Below are 21,271 nucleotides of genomic sequence, written 5' to 3' on the forward strand. Positions count from 1 at the left end.
TGACTCTACAACCATCATGCACTTCCCACTTGATATAAGTGCTGGCTTTCAGTATAACTGGTGTTTTTGTAATACAGCATCTCGAGCTCTGAGGATTAATTGAAGCTGTTAAATTGATTAAGATGGCTAAATTGCAAGGCACTCTATGAAATGCCATAACAATTACTCCAAATGGAGTGTGATTAAAAGGAACCATTGAGCTGCTCTCAGAATATGTGAGTACACACTACCTATTTACAGTCTCTGTGGGTATAGTGACATACAAACGTACTGTATAATAACAGTCAAAAGTTAAAGTGATTATCTTTGATTACGGTCTCAAATTGCCCACCTCCTCTAAATAATCATTATCCACTTTAGTGTAAAAGAAAGGACAAGTAAATCACATATAGTTCAAAAACATGAGACTAACTAAGACATTTGAAAAGAATAGGGTTTTCCGATCGATAAACTCCTGGCAGACAGTGAAACCACATTCATTAAAGCCTTTATAAAAGATATATTTCTTCACAGGGGACTTCAAGGTCCTCCATTAAACTTGATTAATGAAATTAACCTTGTGCTAGTTTTAAATGACCTGCCTGAGATGAACATACTGATAATGATAACCCATTCACTTAAAGCAAAGAAACAAATGATGCCTTAAGAGGGCTGCTGGCAACACCTGAGGAAATGGTTTGATTTTAAGCTGGAGGCAGATGTGAGAAGAATACTTGTATGTTAACCACTCAAACCCATTTAAAGACAAAAACTAGACGCCTTGTGAAGTAACGCTTCAGCCAAAGTTGACTTTTTTCTTGACTGAGCACTCTCGTTAACTTTGGTCCACTGTGTAAGTCTGCAGTTCAGCCTTCTGCCTGACCTGCTTCATTGTCAATCCTGGCTCAGTGTCCTTTTCAGCTGCCTGTCCTGCTCCTCCCTCCAGCTCATCTTACCTCAACCTTCATCTTAACAAAAATACAATAGACAACCCCCTTTGAACTGTTGAGAAATCTGCCTGAGTGGGTCCTGAATAGAATAAATGAAATCAAACTTTTAAAAAATCCATTATAACTGAGTACAACCGAGGAGCAATTTCCCCAAACCAAAGAGGCTTTCACACTCACTGCTGGCAAGTGAGTAATTTAAGAAGATGACAATAATCTACAAATGATAAAACAAATAACCCTTTCACATCCATGTTTCACTGTTTCCACTGGAGGAATTCATGTGACATTGTAATATTGTTGGCGTGGATGGATGGGAGATTGCTTGCTGCTTGTTTGCTGTTTCCAACCTCTGATCATTGTTGTTTCTTGTAGTTGTAACTTGATGAGCTGAACTAGCATTTGATATGTAGAAATGAATAATGCTTGGCGGCTGAGCATTAAATTGAAATGAGGCCAAGAGAAGGGAAGATCTGTTTTCAATGTAATGGTACGATTTTGCTTAAACTAAGCAGGTGTCAAAAACAACATATGCTTTGTGTGTGTGTGTGTGTGTGTGTGTGTGTGTGTGTGTGTGTGTGTGTGTGTGTGTGTTAATGCCAAACAAAACCATGTTTATGCGCCATATCTAAATAATCACAAGGGCAGTGAGCTCTGATGAAAATGACGTGCTGTCACATTTTTCTGCTCTGCTTTGGAAAACTGTTGCCCATTTCATCCCTGACACGATGACCTATGGAAGTTTATAAAACAAAAAGTGAACCTGCAAAAGGGTAACAATTATTTGACTTCCCTTAAATGTAATGTTGCTGTCTTTTTTTACCTTAGTGGCATACTCCTTGATGTGTTCTCTCACTTTTCCATGAGGTTCATAGTGATCAGCTGATTTTCGCAAATCCAGGACAGACAGATCTTGGACAGAATCTTCAATATCCAACTGCAGCATCTGAGCAGCACATCATGTTTTCTCTTGAACAACCACTACAGTGTTAACATGTAAAGTTCATGGACAATGTTTGTTGTTCTCTTTTCTGCCTTTAGGTTTAATATTAAATTCCCATTGTGAACTTTTAAGGTCAGAATTTTCAACAACAGCACTTCCTGCAGCCTGCTCTCAACCCCTGCTGTCTTTATTTTCAAAAAAGCACCAGCATGTGTGACAGATACCTAAATCGAAATGATCCTGGCAACAAGGGGGATGACAACACTTCTTAGGAGAAACAGCTGTGCTTGAACGATAACTGAGTCATACTATGGCAGGAAGCACAGGGCTTAAATCTTCTGACTTCCTGTCCAAGTTTGACGCCTGGCACAGGGAGAGAGGAGAGATGACATACGACCCTGTCATCTCAGCTTCATAGGGTAGAGCGGCTCGTTAAACTGGGAGAAATGATGCAAAGTATCCACTGACAGAGTGTGCATGCGCACACACACACACAAACACATTACTATACATAGACAATTATCCACCTGCTTTATGTAAGAATTTATTTTCATTTTATAAAAGATAATATGTTGCTGAGCAGACCTGCTCACCTATGCAAATGTAGAGGGAGGTCATCGTATAGTGTTTTGGTAATTTATGTTAAATAAATAGCAAAGTAAACGCTGCTCTTTCTGTAAGTTTAACTCACACCTGCAAATGGCCTTGTACCCATTCAAGTACATGAGATGTGCAATAAGCAAAGTAACTTCAGTGATTTGTACTTGCTTTAGTTGGGTCACACTATCTAATGGTGATCAAGGATTATTAACACTGTACAGAAATATTATCTGTTGGCGAGGCAATGCTGGCCATCTAATCTTGTTTTGTCCTGTCCATGGACGTTGAGTTAAGAAAAGTGAATCAGAGAGCAGTGGAAAAATGCATATGATGTGAGCAAAAGACCATATAATCACATGAAGCTAAGAAATATTCAAACACAATAATGATACGACATTCTGAAGAGAAGTCGTTTTGAAACGATACACAGCAGTGCGTGTGAAACCCGTCATACAATATAATATACACTGCTTAACAACAAATGAACGGAACACAAATCACATCAGATCTTGGTGAACGGATTATTCATGTTGAAAGTCTTTACTTTGCATTGCATAATTTGTTAAGAAAAAAAATTACGTAACAACGGATATGAACCAAAATCATGAAGCCATTGAGGGCTGTATTCAAAATCGAACTTAAAAAATATAAATCACAGGCTGATCCAAGTTTCATAATGTGACTCAGTAGTTTGTATGGCCCCCACATGCCTGTATGCACTCCCCACAACGTCTGGGCAGGCTCCTGATGAGTTGACGGATGTTGTCCTTTGTTACGATATCAAAAAAATATTCAAGGTTGAACCAAAATGGTACACCTGACCAAAGCTGCCATTCATAAAGCCACGAAATAAAACCCCTTCTGAAGCTGACCAACCATTAAAAGGAGTGGAAATATTGGCTTGATAAACTGAGGAGACTGTTTGTACCATCATCGTACCATTGTGACTTGATGTAACAGACTTCTGCAGGACCATTGTCAATACTGTAGATAAGACACTGGTGCATGAGCCACAGGTGCATAGTCTAAGTTCTTGTGTAGTCAAAAATTAACACAAAATAAATGGTTTACTTTAATCCCAGTTTTTTTTTCAGTTAGTGGTGAAACAACCCTTGCCTATGAACCCGAATCTGTCTTTTTTTTTTTCCTCAGGTCATTTTCCTGTGATGTATGGCCACTGCTAGTTGTACCAAGGGACTTTCACAGTGTGTTTACTTTTCTGCTCCACAGTGCAGCTTGTGCAACTGTAACTCTGATAGCAGGTTGTACTGTTCTGGGATTTAGGACAAAGCTTGCACAAGCACACTGTTATGCACGTGAATGTTATTGTGTACACGTATACACTTGCAAGCGCTCCACATGTATCTAACAACACAAACAGGAGCAGGTGTGTGTGTGTGTGTGTGTGTGTGTGTGTGTGTGTGTGTGTCTGTGTTTGTATGTGTGTGTGTGTGTGTTTGTATGTGTATGTGTGTGTGTGTGTATGTGTGTGTGTGGTGCATCGTGCATGTTGGTTGTGGCAGTGATAGATGCTGCAGAGGAGAAAATCATACAGCGAGGGTGTGTACACTGGCTCTTGGGTTGACTACAACACGTAAATCAAACTGTGGCCAGGAGCTGGATTCTTACTGACAACATAACATATGGCCCTGTGCAAGCGCATGCGCGCACACACACACACACCACACACACAAACACACACACACACCAGTGCACATATAACTTAGCAGAAAAATGTATTAAATATATAGTTTATATTGTTCATTTATTTGTTTCTCAAAGCTGCTTCTTGTTGTAGTTTGGTGGATATGAAAAGTTCTGAGCAGTATTCATTTTATTTCTCCATCAAATGTAGATTTCTAATTGTTCTCAACCTCAAAACCAAACTGATTTGATGAAACCAGTATTGCAGTGCAGATTACACACATGTGCAGGCAACATAGGTACTTTTTAGGGTAAATGTTATTTTGATTACACATACATATTCCTCAACCAATGCTTCATCATTAATGAAAGAGCTGTGGGGCAAATATTCACGGCATACAGTATCTACTCCATCACAGGCTGGACCACTGTTTGACATTTTGTGGGGGGCTGGGGTGGTGGGATCTTGTCTTTGAAGTTAAAGTAGGAGCCATGGCTCAGCATTGTGTCCATCACACTCAGCCAAGAACTTATGAGTAGAAAAGCACTGCCTGAAAAGTCCATGGCTGCATGATCCTAAATAAATCTTACTGTACTGTACATGCAGTATATATCTTCAATCTGAAACTGCCAAAAATGTATTCATGCACCATGTCATGTTTCAAGTGGCCGATCTTTCAGATGGGTTGTTCAGAATATAGCAATGTGTGAATTTCAAGTTACAGTACCTTTTCAAACTCAAGAAGATAAGGCACACAAAAAAAAAACATTCATGGACCAAATTTGTTTGTCCTCATTTCAACGGTAATACAAGAGTTTGTGTGCAATTTTTGTCACTGAGTCAAGCCCACACATAAAAACCGTGTGAATCTGAGGAGAGAGAGGAGGAGATAGAAGTGTCACATACTCACACCAACGCACCAACACTTCCATGGTTGTACACTTTGTGCAAAACAGCCATGCAAGCTGAGGCCTTCCTCCAAAATACTTCACAGCCAACCATCATGATAGCAGCACGCCAAAACAACAATCAACTTGTTACCACTTTGTTTATCACCTTAACTTCTTTAGAACTGTGCAACACCTCCATCATCACTTTGTATCTCCGTCTATGGAGCTGTTCACCGATCTGGACAGACACGCTACACAACCTCATGTTCTTACATGCACACACTGACTCAATTCAACAACTCACACAGCACGCTCACTGAGGATGCACACGCACAAATGTGACATTTAATGGTCACTCTCTCTAACTCGCAAACACATGCATACATATAACACTCCTACACGGGAGCCATGCTGAGTGTTAAGCGGCAGGGCCCAGATGGCAGCCACCTGGTGCGTGCTGATGGGCTCCTGCGACGGCATTAGACAGGATGTGGACACACACAGATGGCGACACACTGAGAGCTGACGGGAGATGGATGTGCTGACTATTGATTTGCTCAGATCAATGATTTGCAACCTGGTCAACTGACACTGGGGGAGTTGCACCTACTGAGCTGACACATTGGCCCGTCACATTTGGCACACAAGGATTAAAACACAAGTTTTGACTGAAAATGTGATTTCAGTAAATATTTTTCTTTTCTTTAATCCAACAGCAAATGAACTTTAATAGCCTCTATACTAATAAGACAACAGTAGTTTGTGTCATGCAGAACCTGCGTCATGCAGAACCTTGTCTAATAAAACAATTTTTTGGAGTTTTACCCAAGTCAGTATAGTTGATGTATACCAGTACAAAGTGCTACATTATTAGTAGCAGATATTATTGGTAGGTGGGGGTGGGATGAATTATGTCAGTGCTTCTTGCACAGTACAGTACAGTAGGCAGGTAAAAGTTTGCCTCACAAGAAGTGGGCAACTGAGATAATTAGGACCGACATTGACATTCATTTTTGTCTCTTATTGATATTCATATGGTAAGTGAATAGTTTAATGTCACAGCAGCTTCATTTACCACATCACTTAATGTTGTGCAGTAAACTATCTATCCACCATGTCAGCCCACAGACAAACATCAATACATGCTTTGCTTATAGACATCCAACACTCCTAATCAGGAACTAGGAAATGACCCTGACTTTAGACAAGCATTAAAGTGTAGTTTATGTATCCGACAATATACCACAAATGTGCTCAAGTATTCAGGTTCGTGACCTCTCTGGTCACCCTCCGAGGAAGCCTCTTTCTCTCACTGAGTATACAGGACTGTTAAAGTCACATAGGGAGAAAATCATGGAGCGGATATGTTAATTTGCAGAGGCAATTAATGCTGAACACCCCAGCAGCCATTTAAGTTTCTTGGCTTATTAATTATGCACTTTGTACATACTAAAATATCCTCCTATGCTGAAAAAAAATAGTTAATTAGCAACCCCCCCAAAATTGTAATTTTTCTTCCTTAGACCTTTAAATAGGACAAGCACTGCAAATAAAGTGTGTGAAACCAAGCCAAGTTATCTTTTAACCCTGCTGTCATCCCCCGCTCATCCTTCATTCCTACATCTTACCTTCCTTTCATGGCTATATAACCTTCTCTAAAAGCAAGTTTATTTTTAATGCGCTGGCACAATGTGCTCTTCAGACTGTCAGCGTTAATCAGCAGACTTCCGTCCCTCTGTTCAGAGGATGAAGCGAACACACAGCATTTCCTTGTCAGGTGTTGAATTATTTTATCTCAGTGCCTATTTGCCGCCTCCAAGGTAGACCCGTTGTCACGGTTACCTTTGCAGCTCCTCATTATTCATAAAGGTCATTCTGGGATGAAAAGCAAAGCTCAGGGAAAGATGGATGAAAGAAACAGGCAGATTACTTTGCAAGACAAAAGTGCTGGTTGAGTTCAAACTGTCAGATTCATTGTCTCCATTCCTGTAAGTCAAAACTGTTCATATTCATACACCTACACATCTATTAGAAAAAATAGTTTTATCAATTTTACTTTGTATTCATATTTTAATTCCCAGAACAGAACGGAAAAGGAGAAATATTAATTGTCTAATGAACCCAATGCCTCTATGCAGCCAGCACCTTGTGCACTGTGTCTGACACTAATTTGGCGAGAGGTGGGGTTCACCCTGGACAGGTTGCTAACATATGGCAGATCCAACATACAGAGACAAACAACCATTCACTCTCACATTCACAACGATGGTCAATTTAGAATTTCCAAGTAACATAACCACAATCTGCATGTCTTTTGGACTGTGGGAGGAAGTCGGAGAATCTGGAGAGAACTCACACATACACAGAGGGAGAACATGCAAGGCCCTGGTTGGTTCAAACTGGGATGCGAACCCAGAACCTTCTTGCTGTGAGGCGGCATTACTGGACGGATTTCCACAAAACTTGGAGGAAAGATTGGATGAAGAACAAATCAGTACATTTGGCAGGGATGCGAGACAAATGGGTGAGTGCCATTCTGGTTATTTTCTTTTTTGTTAGAGAAAGGTGCAGGAAATGCATCCACTGGTCTTCTCCATAGATGACAGTGACAAATACCTGCAGCTATTTTATTTTTTTAACCCATAGTTCTAATCTGGGGCCCACTGTTCTAAATTTACCTCAGAAACTGGTTTATGGAATTGGGTTAGTAATCCATGAGGATTTTAGTCCAGGATCCATTTTAAAGCCTCAGATTTATTACACCTGTATTTGATACCACAATTTCTCATATATCAAGTCACAAAGACAACTATGGAAATTCCCTCTGATAAAACTTCAAATCCAAAATCCGCAAATATTTTTTTTAAATTGGCTGATGGACAGTCACCCTGACATCATCTTAGTTTAGTCTGCATGGTGCCTCGAGGAATCAAACAGTCCACTCTACTGCATGAATGACTTCATGGGTCTTTATTTTTTTTTAAATGTTATATATGCTGTACATGTATACATTTAGGAATGACAGGGCTAGTAGTAACACTGTTCAGAGTGGAGGCATTCATAGGGAGCAGCACACGGTGATGGTTTATTTAGTATGTGTCTATGGATGGTTTCTATTAGCATCCTGAAAAATCAACTTTGTGCTGTGCTATTTGTTGGATCAATAACCTCTGTGTTCCCTAATTAATAGAGGAAGTATTTGTTGTTAATATTCTGTTAAGTATTGATGTGTACTTTGTGTACGTGTGTGTGTGTGTGTGTGTGTGTGTGTGTGTGTGTGTGTGCCTCAAGCTGTTACTGACTATTTTTTGAGTCTTTACAACTGATACACTGAGCTCAACATGGATTGTCAGTCAATGGGCAGTATTGGCTCCTCTAATAACAGTAATTACTTTTTTCTGAGTAGTACAAAAAAAAAAACTAAGAGCTAAAGTGATGGGACCAGATTCCCAATACTGGCAGTTGACCATATGAAATTATACGAGCTGTGCATGCCAAAGAGAAAACTCCATCCACCATTCTACAGTGATCCATATGTGCCCCTGAGGTGCCCACCAAGCACAACCAGTCTGTCTACCTGACAGATGTAATTTCACATCACTCAAAAAAATCGGTCACTCAAGACTAATTTAATCAAAATTTCATTCCCATGCACATGGTCCCATTAAATTTGACACCAATCATATGTCTGCTTTGCACAAAGCTTACCCATCTCCCCTGAACATCACAGAATAACAAAAAATATTACTTTTGCGTTTTCACATGTATCATAGAATTTCATTGCCTCAGAATAATTGCATGAGACATACTGATACTAAACTACATACCCATGAGACCTGTGTGCCCCTCCTATTGTCATTTGCCCTTGAGATGGATAAACAATTATCATATTGGTGCTATTTACAGTATAATGTTCTGCACCTTCCTTTCTACATTGTCAGACTTTTACTACACAGCAATGAAGAAAAAACATATTTTTTCAGTATGGGATAGTGGAACGAGTCCCAGATACAATCCTATCTGGAAAAGATCAATTTGTATTCCAACTGCTTCCTCCCGATGCACAAAAAAAGAAGCTGCCTTCCCCTTTTGCTGTGGGAGTTTTTTTCTGTTGCCCTCTCCATTGGTCCAAAAGGTCACTGGGTCCTGTTTACCTACGTGAGGATCCATAATGCATGGTCCGTATCGTTTACTTGAGGTACTCCCAGTGCCACTCAACACACCCTATGCTGTGTGTGACAGCGAGGGCAAAGGAGAGAGAAGATAACCACGGGTCGGGACAGTCCTTGGGGTAACCATATGCATGCATGCAGTATAAGTGCACACACATACACGGAGACACACGCCCAAACCCACAAGAGGGAAGAAGAGTCACTTCAGGGCTGGATAACAGTCTCCCTCATGTTTAGTTTCATACTGCCATAGCAAACGTGTTTCCTATTCCAAATGAACTGGGACTTAGTATGTAGAATACTAGTGGATGTATTGACTTCCATATAGTCTAGTTTTTTTGTTCTTATCCATAGGATACTGTCAGGATTCTGCAGGAACTGGACCCAAATGCAGACAGCGGAGATACTATTTAATAATAAAACAAAACAAACGTAAAATGGAGGAGCAGACCGGGGGAAAATCACAGTCGAACCAACAAAGACAAAGGGAAGCTCAGAGACTAAATAGACATAAGGTGGGCGGGGCAAATTGAACACAGGTGAGACACTTTAGAAGGGGGGCAGGAGATACAGGAAAAGCAAAGACATCAGAAACAAAGACACGGGAAAGGAAGTGAAGCAACACAAGGAGAAGGACTTCAAAACAAATCAGGAAACAACAACAAGGGATCAAGAAATTAAGGGGAATAATAAAATAAACAAACTAACGAGTCGAACTATACTGAATAGTTCATGATCCTTGCGGATCATGACAGATACAAGTCAAATTTACACTGCAACAAGTAAATAGAACCATGCTTATTGTGACTGAAAACTTTAATTTGCAGTTAAATGACCATTACCATTAGATACAATTCATTATATTTAAACAACAGAGATTGTTTATATTACGCACACCAAAGAAGAGCACATATTAAATATTTAAGTGATCATATGGTCAGTTCAGGGGTTGCCTCTCTGTGTAACCTGGACAAAAGGTCCTGGACCTTCACACGGATGAGATTAATTTTCTGTGTGTGTCTATGTGCCCATGCATGCATATGTGTTATTATGTGTGCATGCTGACTTCATGTGGCCATGTGTCAGGGGACCCTGACACCTGCTGATGAAGAAATCAAGTCAGGGAGTCCTCCTGTGGTCACAAGCTGCCCTTCTACCCCAGGAGTCGTTCTCACCAGTCTGTCATATTGGCTGCTGTAGTCACCGCTCAATGCCCAGAGTCGGATTCGAAATATGCTTCTTTGCGTGTTTGTGTGTCTGTCTGTGTATCCCCGGTACAGTCTCCGTTCAAGCGTGGTATTCTGTTTCCCTTTCTCTGCTTTCCTACTTATATATGTGTTTGTGCACTGGTAGCTCTAGCATGTTTCGTATTGCAGACAAGGCCACGGTAGGCAAATTTTCATAGTGAGAATATTTAGCATTTCAAATGCACAACCGGCAGACCACATTAGCACAGTGGACACCGATTATGGAGTTCATTGTATTGATTAAGTTTTAAACTGTTGGAGCTGTTGGGGGCACACCTGACTCTGTTCTGCTGGCCCGCGGTGGTCTCTCTCATTCTCTCTCATCTGACGCTAATGTAACAGCCCTGATTTGTCCTTGTCGGCCTCTCTATATGGCTATAATAGCTCAGAAAATAAAAGCTACATTTTTAAGTTCATTACTATCAAGGTGAGGTGAAAATCTAAAATGTGTCTCTTTTTCTGACAAACACCTCAGCATATACAGGCTAGTTAACTTCACGTGGCTAACTTCCATCAAACAATACATTGGAGGAAAAAGTTAAAGTAAATTAACTGTTCATTGTGGTAACTCTGTCAGTAGCTGTCTAAACTAAGCTATAGCAGCCATGTGACCTACTGTACATGTAACCGTCAAATGGATAATTTGGGGGTAATTCTTTACACAGTAATTTTACAAAAAGCAAGCCTCAATTTTTCTAAACTTCACTTTACATAATCTACATTTAACTTTACACATGACTTGTCCTGAGGACACAATCTACATCATTCCATTCAGAAGCTCCCAATTATTTCAAAAATCATTACAGATGGAAGCTCCCAATTATTTCAAACAAATCCATCAACAGAACAGACGAACTAAAGCTAATAAGTTTGCCATTGTAGTGAAAACCACAGGTGACAGTAAGCATAGTAGTGGGACAGTGAACTCTAACGCATAATTAACAAGACTGAAACTTATTGCCACCTATTTAACCTGTGTGATACTACAGGAGATTTCTTTAATTTGACAATCTACCATCAAATAAACTTAGAAAAACTGAGTGTCAAGAGAACAGGACATGTGTTCAATGACATAAACCTTTTACCATGCGTAAGAGATGGGGACATGACACCTAGACGGCTCATTGTACCTCAACATCATAGCACAGTGCTGTCTCCGCCTTATGAGAACAAACAAGGCAGAGAAAAAAGTAAGTGGAAGAGGAAGGAGCGAAATCATTCCCTCCAAACCCTGTTTAATTACGTTGTGCAGTTCAATGTGAAAAGGTGTCAGAAGAGCAGAGAAGCGAATCCTGTCCTCATGAATGGAAACAGATGGGCAAGTCAGTGAGCGGTACGGCCAAGAACTGGGCTGGTACAGAGGGAAGCAGGGTGCCAGGGAAAGAAAAGAGTGCCAGATAAAGATGAACAAAACAAAGGATGATGAAAGGGCGGAGGCTAGAGGAAGAAACAGTGATGAAACCAAAGTTTTAAACCACCCCATACAATTTTACAAATCTTTTGTAAACACTCTATGAGTAGTTTATTGAGGCAGCTTTACCCAAATGATGCTGTGGCAGAGGAAGCAGGAGAGCAGACTTAGACTTAGCCCTGGAGTTAAAGGATCATAGCTAGTCAATCCAAAAGTAGAGGATGAGGGGCCAACAAGTCTCTGTGCTTCCCTTTGTCTGTATTGGATCGTTTGTCTTTTCTTGTTGTCTGGCCCGGTCTGTTCCTGCCTTTTCCTGCCTGTTTGTTTTCTGGTCGCTTTCCCCCTGGCTCCAGTATTTGGATTATCGTTTGTTTGCTACATTTCGTGGACACCTTTAGTTGTATGTTGGTTTTCTTTTATTATTAAATATCGTTTTTTTTCATCACCTTTGCATTTGGGTCCTGCTTCCTGCTCACCCCAAGACACTTTTTCTGTTTGACCTGTCTACTGAAACATGCGGCTATAAAAGAAAACTACATCGCTTAGAAAACACTCCATTATTTGAAAAAACGATTTGACAATCACATTTTTTTTCTTTTCAAACCTTTATGATGACAAATCAACACTTTTACCCAGGATGATTCCCTTAACCTAACAAAATCATCAGAAAACACTTGCTCCTGGGGGTATAAGGGAGTTCTAGGTCTTTAGATAAGGTTCAAACAAATCAGCATTTTAAAAAGTCATATTTAATCTCTTTCATTTAGTAATCATTTTCCTAAAATTCTAATTGTAGCCTTATCTTATATCAAGTTTGCACCAGAAATGAAAGGGTTGAGGGCTCAGCTCTGATACTCACAGTTCACTGCTCCTAAATGAGTTAAATGAGAATGAGGAGCCAACGATGCCATAAAAGGTGAGCGAGAGTGAGAGAACGGGCGGTGGAGGATGAGAGAAACCTCCCCTGAGCACCGTGAATTAGCTTTAGTTGAGTGAGTGCAGGGATTACACAGCAGGCTGAAATGGAGTAGTTGTTTAGATAGGGATATAGTATTTAAACAGAGGGATTTCTCTGCCAAAACCCCGTGTCTTAGACACACAGTCGTTCACATTTTTGCATAAACACATGTGGTCACACAGGGACAGTACGGAGAAAACACCATTGACAGCCCATGGTACACAAATTTGCACACACAACAAATTCCTGTAACCTCAAGTTTCAAAGCTTCCAAAGTTGACCATTTATTTCAGTTTTTCCTATCCAGACTGTACTTTTTAAATTCCTATTTTTATTGGGAGATACAAATTTTAATTTTAAAGTGGATAGGGGTAGCTCACTTGAAGAGCACCAATTTTTGTTAATGTTCATTTTCTAAGACTAGGTTGCTCAGGCCTGTGTTTGTGTAAGATTTTACAAAGCGTTGGTACCTCAGATTCATGTGATAGCAACCGATCGCGTAATAAGCCTTGACACACAACGCAATCCCATTTCCTCTCGCTGTGTATAGCACCATTAAATGTTTCCTTAACTAGGTTTTTAACAAGCTAATTAAGTTACACTCTGACTCAGAGGCTTGTCAAGGCTCAGGCTACATTTTAATTAACAGTCAAAAAACACACAGAGCTCACACATGGATCACTGATCAGGGTTTGGTGTGATTTGATTGAGGGATGGAGCCATTATCATTATCGCTTTAAATATCTCTATTTCACACATGTGAAAGTAAGAGTGTGAATATCACAGTGGATATCATTTGATTTTCTGTGGTAGTTTGGGAATGCAGATTGACTTTTGATGATAAGATTTTTGCAAAAACATATGATGTGCAGTGAAGCTGGCCAATTTGGGCATTTCTGTGCTCGTGTTTGTGCATAAAGCGCTCTAAATTTGCGGCTGCACAATATACTCCTCACTAGTCCAGAATGTTGGAAGTGTTGGCTCAGCTGTAATAAGCTTTCCGTGAGGTGCTTTTTCTCTGCGTGTGTATCAGCATAGTGGGGAGGAAAAGCTCAATAGATTGCATTGTATGGCTAATTTGCTCAGCTCATTAAATATTGAGGTGAAGGCAGATTTGTGTGATTGCCAATACACCGGCTCCAGTGGTCTTTGCTATGCCTCAGAGCCTGTGAAATGAAAGGGAATGCACTCACATGGTGGGGAAAAAGAAGTGACACTTGTCTCATGGCAGCAAATTGTGTGCTTGCAAATGCATGCATGAGCATATACACTTGAACGAACAATCCATAAATATTCAGATATAGTCACACAGAAACACCCACAAACCTGCCTAACCTTTCTATTTTCATATAATTATTTAAAGAGTGATCTTTAGGGATGGAAATTCAGTAATTTGGTCGGTCTATCACTTTTATGCTCGATGAAATATCTCTGCAATGTTTTGAGGAATAAATCAAATACAAGGTCAAAGGAAGAAGGATCATTTGAGGATGATGACTTTGCAGTGTTAGCATACTGGTGTTAGCATCTGGCTTAACGTACTGGTGTGTCAAAGTACAGTTTCACAGAGCCACTGTGATGGCTGTACACATGGAGTCTTTATTTTAGATTCTCAGATGGGTCAGGCATTCAAAGAATGATTTCCATCTATTCTGACACAGGCGACAACTGTCGGATTACCAGACTCCTGAGGTTACAATTGAGGAGTTTATAGATTTTCGAATGGGTTGTGTCTAATTGTAGTTCAATTCAATTTATTTCTAAAGTGCCAAATTATAACATACATGACCGCAGAAGGCTGAGACCATACTGTACAATTTTACAGAGACAACCCTCACAGTTCCCTCAAAAAGCAAGCACATGGTGACACTGGAGAGAAAAAAAACTCCTTTAGCGTATAACAGGAATAAATCTCCAGCAGAAACAGACCCAATGCAAGCAACCATTTGCTTCCACCGTTTGGGTCCCAAGGAGAGAACCGGTGGAGAGAAAGAGTAAAGATCAGGAACAGTTTTATACACAGTACTGTCAAGCTGTTTTCATACATAAACCCTTTTCAATATCCACTGAATTAAGTCCAGAAATTCTCCGGAGATTGCCGTTAACATATGACGAACGCAGCAGGAGACTGTCCAAGTCAGACACGCTCACAGGAGCAGGATAATCTCTGGATCATTGCTTAGTGTCTAGGTAGAGCTATCTGGGTACAGTCATCAACACGCCCACTTCCTCGATGAGAATATTCTGGAGGCTCTCTTGTTGAAACATTCTCCCCAGATCATATAAGGGGGCTGGCAGGCGGAAGTCCAGAGAATGTCTGAAAGCAGCTTCAGACTGATTTTTATCAAAAACAAATGGGTGTATGCCTTCTGCACCCAAACAGGGAGCTGGTTCCACGGGACAGGAGCGTAGCAGCTGAAGGCTCTGCCTCCCGTTCTACTCTGTCATGATTCTGCCCCTGTGAAGACTTTTGCAAAGACTCCTGTGAACTCTTTTGTTTCTTGTGGACTTTGGTTTATTGATTCAGTTATATCCTTGATGTCCCTTCCTTGTGTGTCTTTGCTTTAGTCAGGTGACATTTTGTTATCCCTCGTGTTTGTTTAAAACATGATTTTGGTGTTTCATGATTGTCTGCACCTGTTCATAATGCGCTTCAGCTGTGTTCCATTAGCCCCGCCCACCTTGTGTCCATGGGCTCTGTGATTGCCTTTGTCTTCGTCAGTTCATCTGTTCAGTAATGTCTCCTGTGCCGAATCTACTCTGTTTCAACTCTGGTTCTAACTTTAGTGTCCTGCTTCTGTTTATCCCTGTGTTGTGTAATTTTGACCCACTTTAGATTTTGTCTTTTCCCCTCATAGACTGTGAGTTTGATTTCGTTGCCAAGTTACTTAAATGCACTTTTTTTGTCTGCATTCTGCATTTGGGTCCTGCTTGGGTTTAATACTCTTCCAGACTTGAAGAACCACGTATCAGCATGCATTTTAAGGCATTTCAGTCTAAAAAACTTTGGGAATCCAAAAAACTAACTGCGATGTCAGAGAAACATTAATCGCATTGTGATTAAAAAAGAAAAAGAGGGATAGAAGGGGGAAAGGAAGCTTAGTGTTTAAGAGGAATTCAGTAGGTGATAGCCATAGGAGAAAGCAGTCAAAGAAACAGTTAATAAATATTACAAATCAGATAAAGTTCTCCTTTTCCTTAAATGCTGACAAATCCTATTTGCCAAGTGTTTTTTCAGGAAACAAAATGCATTCTTGGTACAATGGTTCAGATTGATCCTGAATGAAACTTGATTTATGTGTCAGAGGCTGGGATCAGGTCTCTGTGTTGTGCCTTCTCATCTAGGATCTAGCACACTTTTTTTTTTAAATGACAGGCGCACACATTCCGATTTCCAACTTAAGTTAGTGTTAGCAACTCCACATGGACGTGGAACTTGGAAATAAAGCTCATAGCAATGTTTATTGGAGAAATGCTGAGTTAGTCTTAATTCTGTTTACCAGCCAGCGGGCTTAAGCATCTCCAGAAGTAAACATGAGATATACTCTGCTTTTAAAGTAAGAAGTTTGGTGGATGTACACACAAGTCTGCAGACATCTTACTATTTGTGTAAGTGCATATAAGTGGATTCCATTGTTCTCCATGTAGATCATCCTTTGGGAGTCGCAGTGTTTTTAAGTAGCAGTTAGCAGCAGTGACATATGGAAATAAAAAAAGACAACTTGCACTCTTTCTACCTCTATCTCAATCCAGGGACACCCAATTCCCCACCACACCTCCTCAAATGGCCACTTTACCTCGATGAATTGGGTTCAAGTGCAATCTTGGCTATTGTCAGATGTAGTTTAGGGCCTATTCCTTAATGGTGCACCCATTGCTCTCCGTCCCGTGTTCTTTCCTCAAGTCGTTCCATAGCTTATTGGATGGTGCTACATCGTCCTCCTGGGAAGAAAAATATCTGTGTTTTCCACAGATATTTCAGGGCAGCTACAAGGGTGTTGAGTGCTGTCAAAACAGGCTTGGTTGTCAGAAGTGAAGGGAAGGGAAATCAAAGTTAAAGGCAGATATTCACAGTACGACATCCTAACTCAGAGGGGAACAACTCAATCGATTGTACTCCTGGTCCTTCTGAGCAGTTCTTGAATGTATAGTAATTCATCCTTTGTCTCTCAAAAAAATGTCCAGTATATATTCTATTTTAAATGAGGCTACAGACTGTTTGACAAAGACACAGGGTTGTAGTGCTTGTTTGAGTCATTGACAATTTAGAACAAACTTAACATCAGTCTATGAATTAGATTTTGAATTGTTATTGTTTTAAGATTTAGATTTACTGTATATTTTAATATTTGCACAATGTATGTGCAGGTTTGGGGGAGATGGCTGGTTTTGCAGGATTGTCCATCAACAGTCTGTCTGGCATTAAGGTTGTAGATTTCCATTACCACCCACACTGTCTACACAGCCACACCTGGTGCCTCTGACCGACTCCCTCCACTGCAGGGATCTAATTTGTCCCCAGTATCAGCTCTAGATAACAAGCTCAAATCTGTCAACAGGCCCTTCTGGGAGTGACCTCTGTGTGTGACCCTCAGACGACGGCTGTGTGTCTGGCCCACTCCTCTTACTGATTGACAACTGCACAGTTAAGAGGAGACGAGCAATAGCGTGAGAAAGAGAGAAGAAAAGAGGGAGAGACAGATTGTGACGGTACATAAGAAAAAGGGATTACAGGTGGAGACTGTGAGACAGACTTGAGTCGATGATGAAGAAAGAGTATGTTTTTACAGAGTGAGGGTGAAACACTGAGCAAGGAACAAATATCAGTTTGTGGACACAGACTTTAGGGGCTAATCTCCGGACACTGACGGGGGGCAGTTAGTGCAGGGTAAAATGAAAACATCTCCTTAGAACATGACAACTTCAGTAGAAAAGAGACAAAACCTGCATTTCTACTTCTACCTACCTACCACTGTGAAGAAAATCTGAAAAAATATAAAGACTATGCTTTTGCTGGAAATCTCTACCACATCAGGAATCTTAATATGCTTGGTGTAAAAGAGGATTTTTCCTCACTCAAAGCGTGTTTCGCATCTGAGAAGACCTTACTTTGAGGTCAAATCTTCTGAAAGATGAGAATCATAGGCTCTGGTGTGTAGTATAAGTGGTTGAATTATTAAATTGTTAAAAAGCCAATTAGGGAGTCGTTTACAATAAATAATTGAACAAAAAATCACATTCAAAGGTTCGATTACATATGAAAGGTGGCAGAGAATCACAGGGTTTAATTTCTTAATTCTCTCTCGGAAAGAACAGAATTTAAATGTCAATGTAATGCATCACTGATAACTTCATTTGTTTAAATGGCATACAGTTCAAAAGAGTGTTTTTTTATATTTTCAGTTAAAACTACTAAATATAAGTACAAGAAGGAATGAACTATTTTAATCCTGTAATCATAATCCTGTAATCCTAATTATGTTGTTTTACAGGATAGTGGCGTTGTATTCCCATCTGTTGAAAGAACTGCTATGAAATTGTTTTTCCAAACAATACTGGAGTTGGTAAATTCACATCAGGGATGACCACATAGCCTGATTTCATCTAAATGCAGATTACATTCATTATCAGCCCACATGCTTTCACTGAACTCTGTCATCTTTTTCTCTTTTCATATGAAATCTCTCTTCCAATCTTTTCTTTTTCTGCCTTCATCCCTCTCTCCCATCCACCCCTGCTTGATAATCACTTCAACAATGACTGATGATGATTTAAAACAGAGAGCATGAATAATTTGTAGATGCTTCTTTGGTCTTGCAGACATGTCATCTGTTTGTTGATGTGTGCAGCATGTGTGATTTTTGTTTACCGTCTGGCCTGTGGAGGGGGCTGGCATTTTGTCTTCTTCCCCAGATCAGAGGGAGATGTAATCTAACAGCAGAACTGCTCCAGCCGGCAATGGCTCGTATACGTGTATGTGTTCCTTTTTTGACTGCACATGTTTGTCTGTCTGAGTAACGTCTCATAGCTTTGCAACACTACTGGTCAACATTGAAGGTTTCATTGAGTTATTTCTTATCAGTCGGGAAGGCAGAAACATCCCCTACTGCTGCTCTAACACAATCACAAACACCTTGAAAACGAACAAGTTTTGAAGAATGTTGATTAATTCTCCTTTATCAGTCTCTTAAACATCATAGGATTAGTTTCTCCCTGTGAGGTGGGTTCCCCGTAGAGCAGACATCCTGGTGACAATGGCACTTTGATATTTGTTGCTCCAGGCCAAATCAGAAATTAGCAGCCATGCCAGTTTGCTTTGGCAGGAATGCATTGGCAAGAGATGAGGGGGGAACAAAGTGGCGGTGAGAAAGAAAGAAAAAATGATGGAAAAACAAATAGATGTGGCGGTCAAGAATTGACAGTATGTGTGCATGTAACAGGCCTACACCTGATTTAGTGCAACATATGCCACACTTATACCAGCTGCTCTGTTTACATGTAATCTGCACACATACGCCACATGAACTACACTACACAGTAAGTGTAAGTGTCCATTGCAGATACAGAGTGGAAATACTGCGTGTTAGTTGGCTGAATCACTTGACACACCTCTTACTCTCACACACTGGACAACACTGTGTTCACAAACAAGTATGATGAAATTGGTTATGATTGGCTTTGCCCCCTGTAAATCCAAGTGACACTGGGCTGCCTCAGTTATTGAGCTTTTCTCATAATGCTGGTGTTACCTTAACCTTATTGAGAGCACTCGGGGTTTTGCAGAAAATAAAAGACAACCTCTACCTCATTCTTGTCGTTTTCATTCCCCTCTATCATAACCTTGATTATTATTGCTCACTGCGATAGACAGTCACTGGAGGGTCACTAAAAAATGAGCCACACAAAGGATTAACTGGATATGGACGGGGCATGACAGGCCAGTCAGAAGTTGGAGTTGGTCTAATGTTCTGGCATTAGTTGAAGGACATGCCATTTCCTATCAGGATTTAAAAAAAACATTATTTATTCAAGGGGAATTTTACTGCCAGTTATTATAGATGTCAGATATTTGCTGTCCTGCCATTCATACTGTATATGTCCTTGTCAGAGGGGGTAATCTCACGTGTAAATTTGCAAGTATGCACTGTACATAACAGCTCATACACAACAACTGTGTTTTTGTCAACACTACTGTATTAAAAAAATCAAATGACAAAGCTCACAATGGATGTTATGGAGTTTGTTCTCTTCATGGATGAACAGCCAGTACCAACCAAATATAACTTGACTTCTTCCTTCAATATGTAGTCCAAGGGCATATTTCAACGCTAAAAATTGTGTTTATATACAACTGCAACTGTACATACATTTTGTGGAGATTATTAATGTGACCAGATAATGTTTTCTATTTACAAAAAGATGTTGTAGGAGTCTTTTAGGTTTGCAGAAAATACTTAAAATGAATTAAGCTGCTTTACTTCCAGTGACCTTGAAATATGCACTTGCATACTGACCTGTTTTATTAACTTCCAAAAAGTGTTATTAACTGCTTTGAATATTTATGTACATTTAAATTAGAACATCGTTTTATTTTGATGATGGAAAATTACAAAATATAAAAGATAATTTGTTGATTGGCAAAATGTCAGCGCTGCAAACATACTAAAGGAACACAAAAGATAAGCGCACACACAAAACAAGGTTTAGCTCACACACACACACACACAGATAGAAAGGGTCAAACTGAGTGGAGCAGGCACTGTGCCCAGCTAATTAATTTGACACAACAAAAGATCTGTATCTCAATGTCACAGCCTGTAGTACACAATGCCATGCATGCCTGCCCAGAAACACTGATTTTAAAAGGTTTAGGTTGGAATAATGTTGAAGGGGTGTGTGTGTGTGTGTGTGTGTGTGTGTGTGTGTGTGTGTGTGTGTGTGTGTGTGTGTGTGTGTGTGTGTGTGTGTGTGAAATTAGGCCAAACGAACATCTTAAATTTTCCCATAATGTATGATTTCAGCACCATATATTAACATACTAAGTACAGTATTAAACGGCTTTAAAAGTGGAGATGACAGGAATTTAAGGCAGGTGATCACAGTTGACGAAATATACATTTGTTACTCTAACCATTCATGAAATGATGTCAACCTTGTCTCTGTTTCTGTCTGCAAAATTAAGTTTTCCATTTCTCGCCTAGAACCCAGTTTCCGCACCAAAGGCACTCCTCATCCAATCCTCTCCCCTTTGTCTCAGTTTTCACATGACCTGCATTAGATAGGAAAATGCTTTCATTAATCAAAATTCAAAAGCTCCTTTCTTTACGCTTCAGATATCGATCTTTTTGAAGAAGATCAGCAAACACTAGGAATTTTGGAGTCCTCTCCATCTCCTAATGCCCACCTTTATCAGCAACCGGTTGCGTTCAGTAATCCATATTCCCTGGCACACTTGGCTTTCATCCTCCAACAACTCCAG

The sequence above is a fragment of the Scophthalmus maximus genome, chromosome 4 (genome assembly GCF_022379125.1).
Source record: "Scophthalmus maximus strain ysfricsl-2021 chromosome 4, ASM2237912v1, whole genome shotgun sequence".
Classification (NCBI taxonomy): Eukaryota; Metazoa; Chordata; class Actinopteri; order Pleuronectiformes; family Scophthalmidae; genus Scophthalmus; species Scophthalmus maximus.